General features: G+C 36.6%; 1 protein-coding gene across 24 annotated transcripts in view; it reads left to right on the top strand.

The window, feature by feature from the left end:
• The window catches only part of Wdpcp (WD repeat containing planar cell polarity effector), a 519,910-nt gene that overhangs the window by 21,832 nt on the left and 483,520 nt on the right, over positions 1-14,558 (top strand). For 18 of the 24 annotated variants that reach the window (XR_013088670.2, XR_013088671.2, XM_076833808.2 and 15 more), the window contains exon 2: positions 9,148-9,217. The exons of 5 other annotated variants lie outside the window; for them this stretch is intronic. The gene's annotated coding sequence lies outside the window, so the exon portion shown is untranslated. Of the gene's footprint in view, positions 1-212; positions 387-9,147; positions 9,218-14,558 lie in introns of those variants that run through there. One more of the 24 variants, XM_076833802.2, reaches the window with a different exon arrangement.

Raw genomic sequence — 14,558 nt, 5'->3', positions numbered from 1 at the left:
AGAAACCCTGAGGTAGAGAAACTTTAAGACTATTTAATTCAACCTATAAAGGACCCTTTTTTCCCCATTGTTTCCCTCTCCTTAATAAAAACTCTCCTTATGATCATGTAATAGCTGTAGCAAATGCATGCTTCATAACTCGACAGGATAAATTTCAGCATACAGCAAGAAGCTGTGGCTTTCTTCTATTTTTTTTTTTTAAGTAGGAAAACCTTTATCAGAAGGCTTTCAACAGGCTTTTCCTCCTGACTCAATGCTGAGCCGACCCATGTCTATAACAGCTACCAGCAAAGGAAATGGGAGAAACTTGTTTGGGTTAGATGAATCAGGATTTACTTTTTGGAAGCAATCAATGCCTCCTGATGCACATGGACACAAAGAGAGAGGTGAGTATCTGAACAAAAGTAGGGTTCTTTCAACAATAAAGATGAAGAGGAAATGGAAGCGGAGTAGACAGCCAATAGTATCATATATGGTTAGTCTAGCTTCATACCTCCCACACATAGAATCTAAAAAATGTCTACATGAGAACATGAGACACATTCAATTCTTCCCCACAGGGAAGCAATCCAAAGTCTCAGCCAGCAACTACATCCAGCTCTAAGATCTCTCTGCCAGGTTTGGCCTTGGCTTCTTGTGAACCAGGGTCCCATGACTTAACAACAAGTTTTCCATACAAAACACATTTAAAATATGATAGCGGGAAAGGATAACAACAATTAAAACTATCATTTGAGAAGGTGAAAATGGAAAGTGACACTGGATGGACATTGATCTGTATGTATCTCATATCATGTCCTATTAGAAAGAAGAGAGATTTGGTCACCTCTGATTCTGTTTTCTAGAATCTATTGCTCTCTGAAACCCTTAGTTCAGTCCTCTGGGAACACCTTCCTTGTTCATTGCCTTCTTTGGCCACATTTGAGACAGTGGTAGAAATTTTAACCCTTCCTGTTAGTATGAGTTTGGGGACCTTTAAGAGTCCCTTAGAGACTGAATTGTCACAGGGTGGGTCATTGTTGTGGCTTGTTCAACAGGCTTAGAATTTATTTATTAGACAATTCTCTTTAAAACTTAGTGAATTCCAATTTCTTTTCTTTTAGGCAATTCCAAAAACCAGGAAGTACTGCTAGGGAACCAGTCTTCAGGTCTGGCAACCCCAGTGTTCTAGCCACAGACACCTCTCTGAGATTTATCTATTTCCCCTGGTCCACATTTTGATGACCTCTGCCTCAGTACATTGAAAACAATGGATTCAAGTGGAGATTTGTAGTCCTATCTTGGACAAAAACAAAACAAAACTAGTTACCTTTGTCCAGTGTAGATTTTTAAAAGCAGATATTTAGGATTAACTTTGGCAAGTAAGTTTATTTTCTACAACTGGCACCCATGTCCTTCTCCGTTTTTAGCCTAAGCTTTTCTATTTTTGGTTTTTAGTGAAAGAGGCAGTCCTCACACACCAACATTCTTGTTCTAACTACTATTTTCCCTAACACTCAAATCTCAGAAGGTTTTGTCTCAGGTACTAAGTGATAGTTCAGTGAAATATTTTCCAACCACTATTTCTTCAGCCTGAAAAAAATGGCACCCTCCTCACTATCCTCTCTGATCTATCACTAACATTCATCCAGTTCCACAATTTGGGGAGTGTTATTTGCAGCATTTCACATTCTGGTAGTAAATTCTCTATTGTTTTCAAAAACAATAGCAGAATGCCCCAACTCAAATTTCAAACAATGAGAATATTTGCTAGTCAGATGATAAGAAGGCTGAAAGTAGAGTCCTCCATCAATTCAATGACATTAAGAAGCAATAACTAACATCTCTGATTTAATATTTCATCTGTATGACTGATACAACGGTCTCCTTTAATTATAATTCAGTTCCCTTAAATTATTTTACAACTACTGCTCAAAAATTAAATATCCTGCCAACATCCAAAAAATGGTAGTGTGATATTCCTATCATATACTATGTGATTAGTAGTTTATAAAATTGAGAATTTTAAGAATTTCTTAGATTGTCAATATTTATAGAGTTCAATGTACACATGAATTTACACTGGTTCTGGAAAGACTAAACATTTCACATTAAATGACTTTTATTTATAAAGTAATTTTCAGCCAGCCTGTGACTACCTGGGTTCCATGCTTAGGTGTTAAGATAATCATAGGTGTGGGAATACATATGGGGATCCTGGACTTCGATTTTACTCATGTTTAAAGATGTTAAGTGATGTCTTTTAATAAATCAGAAGCCCAAACTAAAATACATTTTATTCCAAAACTATTTTCTTTTCATTACCTTAATGCTTTTAAGTCATTTTAGCATAATATTTTCACTACAGGATTAAAATAAAAGAATATGCTTCTAGCGTAGCACAAGGGCCTCTATCATGGTGATTCTGCCTTTGTTTTCAGTGTTATTTTAATTCCTGATGTCATTCATGGAAGCTCTGGAATCTTTTTCTAAAACACAAATCTGATCATGTTGTACCTCTGCTTGAATCTATCATCACCCATTCAGAGTTGTTAGGTTTAATCCCAAACTCCTTAGCCCAGCCACAAGAGTCATGAAAGACACCGTTTTCTTTCCATTTCCTTTGGTGACTCACCTCTCTGCTCCCAGTCCATATTCCAGCCACTACTTGCAATTTCCCAATGCGCCAAGCTCTTTCACACTCTTCCAGGAGCACATTTCACAGAACCCACTTTCAGCTCTTTTTTTTTTTTTTAGGATGTTCTTCTAGAATCATCACCAGTTTAGATGCCCACTATTTTCCAACCATTATTTCTTCAGCCTGAAAGAATGGCACCCTCCTCACTGTCCTCTGATCTACCACTAACATTCATCTAATGTAGATCTGTATCACCCAGGCTAAAAAGTGTCATTGCATTATCCATAGCATATTATGTTGAAGATATCTATTTATTGATTAGAAGACCATGTCTTTATTGCCTTTTTACTTCCAGAGCTCAATATAATACTTGGCAGCAAATAGGCACTAAATATTTGTTAGATGAATTAATTTATTTTTTTCCTTACTTTTGCTAGTAATTATGATAGCAGTCATTTGTTAAGTAACTTTTATATGCAGACACTATAAGAGATGCTTTATATTTATCTCATGTAATTTTAACAGTTGGTCATAGGAGTAGGAATCATTCTCATTTTTATACATGAGGAACAAGCTTACAATATTATCTAAAATTAAGTGGCATAACTAGATCAACTCTAAGTCTGTCAGGTTCCAACTCCTTGCCTTTCTTTTTTCTTTTCTTTTCTTTTCTTTTTTTTTCTTTCTTTTTTTTTTTGTTTTTGTTTTTTGTTTTTTTTTTTTGGTTTGTTTGTTTATTGTCTCACCATACAACACATTATGGAGATCCTTTCTAATACTCTAGGTGAAAAAAATGGACAAGGGGGTTCAGGCATTATCAGGTGGTAGCCTTCATGATCATGATTCTTTTAAGTGTCTAAGTGTGAGAGGTTGCCAAACGCAATGTTATTGTAGGCAGATATTCAGGCACCAAGTAATGCTCCAAAATAAACAGACACCATTTCCATGGCTTAGGGTTATCATTCATCTTCAAAACAGAGCCCTAGGCAGAAGCTGGAGACATAATAGAATTGTCTTTTAGAGGCTAAAATCCAGAGATAGCCATGTATTAACTGCTAGACTGGGTCTCCATATAAGTCTCCATCCCACAAGGAATTATAATACTAACTGAGGAACTGAGGTTAATACCCAGTAATAGAAACTTAGCTTGCACGCAGGGTTAAGGGTTAACTATGATCAACCAGAGCTCATCACATACCAGGTCTATGGCTACAAGCCTAATTCTAAATTCCATTTATGATATTTTGAATCTTCTGGTGTCTTCCCTCCTTGAGCCCTAGGAACTGAAAATGGTATGAAGGGGTAAATGAGGACCCCAGTGACATCCAGAATTGGTATAGCCTATCTCCCTGATAAATCAGGCAGTGAGTCAAGAGAGAAAAAAAAATGTGCTGAGCAGCTTCCTAGGTGATGAATTTGTGTCAAACAATTGCTAAATCCATGTCTTGGAAGAGAAAGTAGCTTTCCCTATCCTAACTTAATCCATTCTGAATTTGAAAAAAAAGAGAGAGAGAGAGAATTCTTAGCTATAGTCTGTTTTAACATTATTATTATTATTATTATTATTATTAAAGAAAAGCTGAAAGAATGTTTTAAAAATCTGAATATTTCTCCCACCAAAAATATTTCTCCATGTTAAAAGGCCTTCTTTTTCATAGAAGTAGCACAAAAGATTAACAAATAATCTTCCTTTTGTTTCTAAATTTCAATGAATTATTCCAAAAGCCCTGTACATGTGTAGGACCTTCCTTTACTTCATCATGCGTCATCCATCAGGCGCTACCTGGTTCCAAGTCTCTGCAGCCCTCTACTTCCCTCAGCAAAGTCCCCTTGGTCCTAACCATGAGGTCAGCTCATCCTGCTGTTCAGACCTCCATCAGAAGAGATACAAGGGACTGTAGTCAATATTGTGAGATTCAGCATCAAGTTACCTTTGTTGCTGGTCCAGCTCTTAAGCTCTGATAAGTTTCTGTCATAGTCTCTAAGATCCACTTGTCTACCTGCTTATGCTTTAGGTTGGTTAATAGAGGTTCTGCCTTGCTCCCCTATGGCTGGTACCTGATTTCATATCCTCAACAGAATCTTGGGTTGTTATTATCATTCTTTACAATCACCCCTTCCCAGGGACTGGAGCTTGTCTCTGAATACCAGCCAGGTAGCTATTATTTCATTACCTATTAATAGGCATCCCTGATACTGAGTCTCTCATTTGAACTTCTAAACTGCTTTCCTCTGGGTTCCACATTTTCTCCTTTTGGGGATACCGTACTCTGAGTATCAAACCCATGACATCAGCTGTTTGACTCATCTATTGTCATTTCCTTTAGATATTGTGTAGCTCTATGCTTTCCCCCAACACCCTGAGCAAGGACTGTCTATTCCCATCTCTCCCATCGAGATCTCCTGGGCTGAGAGGTGGATCTAGTTCTAGTTGCTGGTGCCTTAGACTACATCAGGAAGCAGTTCACCCAACCATGTATCTAGACTTTGTCTTCAGTTAAGAGAATTTGGCTAGGCAAGGTGGCACATGCCTGTAATCCCAGTGGCTGGGGAGACTGAGGCAGGAGGATTGTGAGTTCAAAGCCAGCCTCAGCAAAAGTGAGGCGCTGAGCAACTCAGTGAGATCCTGTCTCTAAATAAGATAGAAAATAGGGCTGGGGATGTGGCTCAGTGGTCAAGTGCCCCTAAGTTCAATCCCCACTTATACCCTCACACACACACATACAAAAAAAAAAAAAATAGAATTTCCTAGACTTCTGGCCTTGGTGCAAGTGAAGCAATCTAGAAATTTTGAGGTTAAATATTCCTTCGGGCTGGAAATAATTGTCAAGTGGGAACATGAGTAGAATAACAATATCAGGTCACAATGTGCATGTTAATTCAAGTTAAAGTATTTTAACTTGGAACTCTATATGGAACACTTCAGTCACTTCCAAACATTGATATCTTGGGACTTGATGTAATCCTACTCACATATGTTTCACATTATACAGTTTAAAGGGTAGGAAGAGTAACTATTTTCTTCAAATGAGAAACATAACACAGAGGAGTACATTTCTAAACACATGAAAATTAATTTGCATACTCTTTGGAGACTCTTTGGAAAAATTTCTTTTTATTAACTTCAGTACACATCCAGAGTGAAAACACAACTATATTTCTTGACTGTAAAACCATATATTAGTCTGTAGCCTCAATTTCTTTGTCTCTGCCATCTTAGCTTCCCACAGGATAGATTCAGAATCTCTGTGGCAGGTTGGTACCACCAGGATTCCCAAACTGATCAAGGATAGAGGCTGGATGCACTAAAAACCCTCAGCACAGGCTGACCTGAATCATTAACCTTGAGTCCACAGGAAGAGTGATTCTGCCAACAAACACCTAATTTACTAGGTTCTGAACTGAGCACAGGACAAAGGCAACTCTAGGCTTTGTATGACCTGAAGCTTGTGTAATCTGGGAGCCCTTGTTAAAAAAATTAATTATAGACCCAAACTGGGTATAATAGCGAGTAGAGAAAAGAAATTGTAACAAATTAAAGCTTCTAAAAGCTACAAATATCTCTAAATTTATAAAACTCAGAAAAATGACAGAATATTCTTATTAACTTTTCTGACATATCTCGAAAATATTTCCCTATATTTTCATCTACTTATTTCTGGATCATCTTTCTTTTTTTTTTTTTATTTATTATTATTATTTATTTTTTAGCTTTCGGTGGACACAACATCTTTGGTTTTTTTTTTGTATGTGGTGCTGAGGATCGAACCCGGGCCGCACGCATGCCAGGCGAGCGCGCTACCGCCTGAACCACATCCCCAGCCCTCTGGATCATCTTTCTATGTGACAATAATATAAATATTTTCTATAGGGGTTGGGGTTGTGGCTCAGTGACAGAGCATTTGCCTTGCATTTGTGAGGCACTGGGTTCGATCCTCAGCACCACATTAAAAAAATTTTTTTCTATACAAATAAAATAGAGGAGAGTCTCTAGCATGGCTAGAAAAGGCATACTCATACATTGCTGGTGGGACTGCAAATTGGTGCAACCACTATGGAAAGCAGTATGGTTGGAGTTGGAGAACATCATGCTAAGCGAAATAAGCCAATCCCACAAAACCAAAGGCTGATGCTAATTCACAATAAGGTACGGGTTGAGGGGAGCACTAGGGAAGAATAGCATTACCTTAGATTAGGTAGAGGGGAGTGATGGGAGGGGATTGAAGGGAGGGGAGTGAAGGGGATATGGGGATAGGAAAGATAGTAGAATGAAACAGACATTATTACTGTATGTATATATGTGATATGACCAATATGATTCTGCAACATGTACACTCAGGAAAATGAGAAATTATATCCCATCTATATATGATATATCAAAGTACCTAAATACATTCTACTGTCAGTCATGTATTAGTTAAAACAAATAAAAAATTTAAAAAAAAAAAAAAAAAGAACAACTTAAAGAAGGAAAAATTTATTTGGTGTTCATGGTTTCTGAGGTCTCAGGCCATGATTGGCCAACTCCATTGCTCTGAGCCTGAGATGAGGCAGAACATCATGGCAGAAGGGTATGGCAGAGGAAATTTGCTCAATTCATGGAAGCCTGTAAGCACAAAGAGAAAGAAAGAAGAGAAGGGTCCAGGGACTAGATAAACCCTTCCAGGGTGTGCCCCTAGAGGCTTACTTCCTCCAACTAGTTTTTACCTCCCAGTAGTCCATTCAACTATCAATGGTTTCATCCCACAAATGAATTCATCCATTGATGAGGTCAGTGCTCTAATCATTGGCTATAGGACCCACCTCTGAACCTTGCTGTATTGAGGACCAAGTTTCCAACACATGAGCTTTTGGGGACATTCCAGATCCAAACATAAGAATAATGCATTTATCATTATAAAAGAGATGTAAGTCAAGTTCATTCCATGCAGAAGAGAATTTTTACTTTGTTTACCATTGAAAAGAAATTAATTCTCCACTTGTAATTCTAGTATATACATATAAAATTACCAGCTGAGCTTCTGGTTCTATACATTTCAAACTTAGCCTCTATTCCATTTCTCATGTAATTTTATGCTATCTTTTACAGGATATGTTCATATCATAATACAACCTCTGCCCACTTTGTCTTTGGGCCATAACACATCCTATGTCATGGATGAGTTTAGTCAGAGGAAACTACAAACCCATGAACATTCCCACTAAACCCAAACTAGATGTATTTCCAACTCAATTGTCCCTGAGCTGAATATACTTGCAGTGACTCCCACCCTGTGCCATGTGGAGAAGTATAAGCAGCTCAGTGGGGGGTGGGGACATTATATGGGTTATGACTGCACTTAAAATATCTTACTTTTGCAAATTTTACAAATGTATTCGACCATGCGAACACAGTGCTAGGGCTTTCTTAGGTCCATATGAGTAAAGGACACCAAAGCTTAAACTTCATTAGCTTCACAAGAAAATTATTTTCATCACCAGACATAAAACTGCAAAAACTGACACAGCCTTTGCCCCATGCCTGCCCCACCTTTTCTCTGGGGCTTGGGGATACATGAGGTAATATTTTAAAGGAATTAGGCTTCCATATTTGTGATTCATCTTTGTATCCACTGTAATATGAGAGAGTGTCCCAGTGCCAACATCTGGACCCCTGTATTGGGCTCCAAAATTACAATTCCTTTGCTTCGTACCCCGTATTCTCCCACCTTGCTCTTTTTGTTTTATTGTTGATTTTTTTTTTTTTTTTTTTTTTTTTTGGTGGGGCAGGAGGTCTTTGTCTTTGTTTGCTTTTTGTTGTATGAGGATCTGTGTTTAGGGTCTGAATGGTCAGGATTATAAACATGCTATATAGACAGATGTGTATTCAAGTCTGGTAATGCCAGAAGCAGAAAGCAATGTGATCGTAGAGTAAAATAAAGAAATGGGATTTGAAAATGTGAGAATAGCAAAGGAAGATAGAACTTGTGCACAACTAAACCTGATTTTTTGAAAACCATTTGCCAAATTGGTGCAATAAAAAGTAGGAGGACCAGATTTTTTTTTCTTTCTTCTTTTATCAGTTGTACAAACGGTCTGTGGCAGTTTGTTTTTCTTGGTAGAAATAAAAATATCCTTTAATATTCACATTGATTATAATGAAAAATGATGCAAGTGAATAAAATAGAACCCCATCTGTATTTGGCATTAGAAAGAGAGGAAGTTCTCAAGTAAGTTCTGAAAGAAGCCCTAAAAATGTGCTCTAGGTTGTGGCTGCGAGCAGTTTTCACAGGCCTCCCACTACTGCTAAGTCTGTAAGGACTGAACCATATGTTTCTCTCAAGTGTAAAGATATGAAGTTGGAGATTTTACTAAGGAAAATTCTGTTTATCACTATGTCTGTTGATTAGATTCCTTACTGGAAAAGTGCATTGGCTAATGCCCTGCTAGTCATACCATCAGTGAAACAGCCCTCATTTTTTTTTTTTTTTTTAAAGAGAGAGTGAGACAGAGAGAGAGAATTTTTTTTTAATATTTATTTATTTTTTTAGTTTTCAGCGGACACAACATCTTTGTTTGTATGTGGTGCTGAGGATCGAACCCGGGCCGCACGCATGCCAGGTGAGCACGCTGCTGCTTTAGCCACATCCCCAGCCCTCATTTTTTATTTATTTATTTTTATAGTACTTTGATTATGCTGGAACATCATGGTATGGAAAATTACATGACTTGTTCATTCCTGTGTCTTCAAGAGCTGTGTAATTATTCTAGTTACAAAATGTTGTAATATACAACTGCAGATGTGCTACATACTATAAGTTCCTTTTTTTTTTTTAACCCCTCTTGGTACTGGGAATTGAATCTAGGGGTGCTTTACCACTGAGATATATCCCCAGCCATATCTACCTATCCATCTACCTATCTATCTATCTATCTATCTTCTATCTATCTATCTATTTATCTATCTATTTATCTATTTTAAAGACAGGGTCTTGTTAAGTTCCTTAGGGTCTTGCTAAATTGCTGAGGCTGGCCTTGAATTTAGGATACTTCAGCTACAGCCTCTGGAGTCACTGGGATTAAGGCATGCAACACCATGTCTGGAAATGAGTTCATTTTTAAGGTTAAAAGAAAAAGAAAGAATGATATTGCCTTCAATTTTACTAATTACATTGACAGTATTTTGGTTACATAGTTTAATGCTTACTTATACTTGTTATCCTTTTAATTAACGGAAGTTGGACTGTAGTCCTCAAATTCATCTTGAATTGATGTTAGCTTGTTATATCTTTTAAAGTAGTCTGTTCTGAAACAGTCAATGAAAATAAATCACTTTTTTTTTTTGTAATTTCAGTGCCTTTAATTAATGCATTTAAATCTTTTAAGTAAAAAAAGTCACTTTGGTATAAGATAAAATAAATCCTCCCAATAAATGAGTATTTCATCGTTTTGTCCAGTGGCTTTTAACAGAGAGTTAAAGGTAGAGAAACTTCTCAGTCTCTTTTTCCACTCAACTTGCTTAAACATTCTTGCTTTGACCCTGTGCCAGATTACAAAAAAAGGTAACATTTGTCTTGGATGCCTGTCTCTTCTCTCCTGAAGGCACTCTTGTCCATGGGGGCCCATCTCAGGTATTCTATTCTAGATTTTTCTATCAGATCCTAGTACTTCATTCTAAAAGGTCATGGGTATAATAATGTCTTTTCCAGCTTAACTTTACCTGTTTGGTGTTTATTTTCCTTAAAAGCGTAGAATATGCTAGTTCATTCCCTGTGCTTGTGGTACTCACATTTGTACAAATTTTATATCTCTTGAGAGTATGAATCATCTTTTTCATTTTTTAAGTTATAATATTGTTGCAAAAAATCTGGATTTTTTTCAGTCTGTTTCCACTGATCATACTTTATGTCATGTCTGCACTACTTGATGAAACATGTTAGTGTCTTCCATGTCAACATTTAAGCATTTAAATGACCAGTCAGTGACTCGCTTCCCCATATTGAAAATGAAGTGAGAGGCTGACACTTAAAGGTCACTTTTTTCATGGAGGTAAGGAGATAGATCAGAATTTAATGAGGCTGTGTTTAACATTCATATGGCACTGGCTGCATCATGAACAAATCCTAGGCATCAAAATTTCTCCAAGACTCCTGTAGCTTTGGGTTAAAATATTTGCTTAGTTGCCCTATTCAAAACTGCATGGGAGGGCTGGGGATGTAGCTCAGTGGTTGAGTGCTTACCTAGCAAGTGTGAGACACTGGGTTCGATCCTCAGCATCACATAAATATAAATAAATAAAACAAAGCTATTTTGCCCATCTACAACTAAAAAAAAAATTTTTTTTTTGAGCTGCATGGGATTGAAGGGAAGGAAAAAGGGGAGGATCATGATCTGAAATCAAATTCCATGTATGGATGAGTTTGTTGGGATGAACTCAATTACTATGTAAAACTAGAAAGCTCTAGTTTAAAAAGAAGGAGGAGGAGGAGGAGGAGGGGGAGAAGAACAAGAAGAAATAGACTGAGGCCATTCTCCTGAAGACATTCCATAATGGGAATTTTTAAAAAAAAATCCAAACATTACAAAGTGTGAAATATGATATATCAAGAACTATGTAATGTTTTGAACAACCTACAATAAAAATTAATTTAAAAAAAAATCCAAACATTCACCCTTCCTTCCTTCCTTCCTTCCTTCCTTCCTTCCTTCCTTCCTTCTGCTGTGCTGAGGATTGAACCCAGGGCCTCATGCAGGCAAGACTTCTTTCTACCACACACCCCCAGTCCTTCACTTTCTTAATTGAATACTACATAGTGAGAAAGAAAATGAAATGGGAGCACAGATACTTTGAATAAGGAGTTTATATGCAAGAAGTTGGTGAGGGGTAGACTCTGAAAATGTTAGTAAAAGTCAGTATGGTTAATCTAGTTCTCAAAATAGAAAGCTGTGGTACCAAATGTGTAAAGACTGTTTTGCCTAATTAAAAATGTCTACATTGTTATCATGATCATTCTGTCTTAAGATGTTCTCTTTAAAATGTTCTTTTTTTCTGCAACACATTCATATAGAAGCCTGGTGTTAAGCAAACCAAGTTTCTCTAGATGATGTAATTTAAAACTTGTAAGGCTCAGGTTAAGGGTCAGAAAATGAATTTAAAGGCATTCTAGTGGTTCTTTTGCTTCAATTAAGTTGATAGTGCATGCATCTGGAGGATGCCTAATTTTCAGCTAAGCAACAACAAAATATAGAATAAGATAAGGAGAACAGAGAAATACAATAAACATTTCCTGAAATTTAGCACTTTAGGAATAAAATTATGTGCAGGAGTATCATTTTAAGAACTTTATTAAATTAGAAAAGTGGTTGTATATAATACTGTGTATTCTTAATTTATAAATGCCAATCTAATATCCTTTCAAAATACTGACGAAAAATCAAAACCATAAAGGCCATTTTGGTGGTGAACACCTGTAATACCAGCAGCTTGGGAAGCTGAGACAGGAGGATGGTGAGTTCAAAGCCAGCCTCAGCAATGGTGAGGCTCTAAGCATCTCAGTGAGACCCTGTCTCTAAATAAAATACAAAATAGGGCTGGGGATGTGGCTCAGTGGCCAAGTACCCCTGAGTTCAATCTCTGGTATCCCTCTCCTCCACCTCCCCCCCCAAAAAAGACACTCTATCCTTCTTTAATAATGAATAAGCACAGCTCTCCATACCAGAGATAGGAGAAAACATGAGTGTGAAATCAAGCTAAGTAGCCATTCTTGTGTACACAAGAATGAGAGGGGTTGTAGGGAGGAAGGAAGAAATAATTCATCTGGTGTAAAAAGAACCTAGAGATATTTTCTCTCTGTTGTGACTACAGAACACATTTTCACTAGTTTTTTCTAGGAAAAACACAATGTATTTGAGTATTTTTCTGTGGAGGAGAAAGGAACAACTCAATAAAATTGGAGACCAAATCTGATGGAGAGGGCTCTGGGGTTGTGGTTCAGTGGTAGAACGCTTGCCTAGCATGTGTGAGTCCCTGGGTTTGATCCTCAGCACCACATACATAAATAAATAAATAAAATAAAGTTATAAAAAAATCTGATGGGGAGTTAGATTTTTAAGAAATATTTTTAAATGTAAAGGAGATAGTTTTATTTAACAATAAATTATCACTTATTGAACCCTCAGATGGTTAAGTTCAGTCAAACATCTTGTGCATCATTTCATTTAATCTTTACAACTTTGAGAGGCAGTATAATTATTATTATTTTTTTTGTGGTCTGTATTAAGAAATTGAGGTATTTAGAGGTTAAGAAACTCACCAGCACATCAAGTTTCATCACACACAGGTTTGCCAATTTTAAAGCCTGTGTCCAAAACATAATATGGTTCCTTGTATAGTTTCAATGCTATATTTGAATTTTCAATTTATGAGAATATAATCATCTTGAAACATCTCTGATTGCTAAAATTTGTGTTGGGTAATTAGGCCTGAATTTTGAGTTGTTTCTTCACCATTTTTCCTTATTGCAGCAAGATTTGTAAGGGTTCCCGTTAGAAGCTGCTCATTTTTTTAAAAAAAGAGGTTATTTTTAGTAGTCTAGAATTTTTTAAAAAAATCATCTTGAACAATTGTCTTTCACATGAGGGTTACTTGTATTTTCAATATTCACTGTTAGTACTAGTGGAAGAATGAGAAATTTTTGAACTTATATTTGCTTATATCCAAATTCAAGTGAATATGTAGTATTAAATGCAGGTACATTTCATGATTTTCAAAAGGAATTCCCTGTGTCAACTAACCTAAGACAGTTATTTAGTCCTGGGCCTACGGTCATCTTTGGGACCCCTCTAGGAGTTTTTCTTGAGTGCCCTTCTAACTGCATCAGAGACCCTTGCCTGGGACCTTCTTGCTGACCCGCAGCTTCTCAGAGCAGTTTGAATTATGTATAGCCCACATTGCCTTGGCTTTTCCTGCTTCACTTCACTAAAAATTCCTTTGTTCATTCATTCAACAATTATTGAGCACAAACTATGCCTCAAGCACTGTGGTTGATACTGGATATATAATGACCAGGAAAAAGACATGGTCACTGCCCTTCCAGAAGTACAGAGGAGAATAAGTACTGATCCAAACAAACAAAAGCTACACAAACAAACAAAAAGCAACACTGCAAATGTGATAGGGTGCTGGGAATATTTGGTACTGGAATTAAGCCTCGTCAGGGAAGTAAGGCTGGAAAAAATTTTCTAAGCTTTTTTTTTTTTCCTGACTTTATGATGGTATTGTACCAAAGAAGTTCCCAAAGGAAGGTAGACCTGAAATCAGGAATTTAAGTGAAATAGGTTGATTTTATTAAGACAAAGTAAGGAGTATACACTCTAAGTGACAGGCTAGAATGTAGGTATCAGAGAACGTTCTGGCTTCCTCTTAGCATGGCATCTTCATATGTATGAAATCTACAGTATGTGATCTAAGAGAGTAATTTTAGTTCTCTTTTGTGTAAGTGACTTGACATGTTAGTTATTACCTATTAAAGGTTGTTTTCTTCTTTTTGATGGGAAACCTCTATTAACTTCCAAACATCTGGAAGGCTTCATCCTTCTGCTTTGTGAATTTAAACAATTTTATATTTGTGCAAGGTTGAGGGTTTTATCAGGAGTGTGACACATGGATGAAATAATCAGATCCTAAAAATATAAAATCCTAAAAAATCTATTTGTTGAATAAAAGCATTATTGGTCCTATTTTTTCTTTAAGTCCAGGACAGAAAAGAGGTTATTTACGGGCTTGCAGATAAGGTCTGATACTTTATTTAATATGCTATTTGTGATCAAAGTATGTGGAAGTGGAATTTAAAAATTAAATCATGGCCACTTTATTTTGTACTGTATGTTTCCTTTCTACCTGTCCTTCTGTCTTCTATCTTACCTCATTAAAATTGACAAAAATATATCTATTTAAGGTATA

Source organism: Callospermophilus lateralis, chromosome 14, assembly GCF_048772815.1.
Source record: "Callospermophilus lateralis isolate mCalLat2 chromosome 14, mCalLat2.hap1, whole genome shotgun sequence".
In the NCBI taxonomy this organism is placed as follows: Eukaryota; Metazoa; Chordata; class Mammalia; order Rodentia; family Sciuridae; genus Callospermophilus; species Callospermophilus lateralis.
This window is presented reverse-complemented; position numbering and strand designations above follow the sequence as displayed.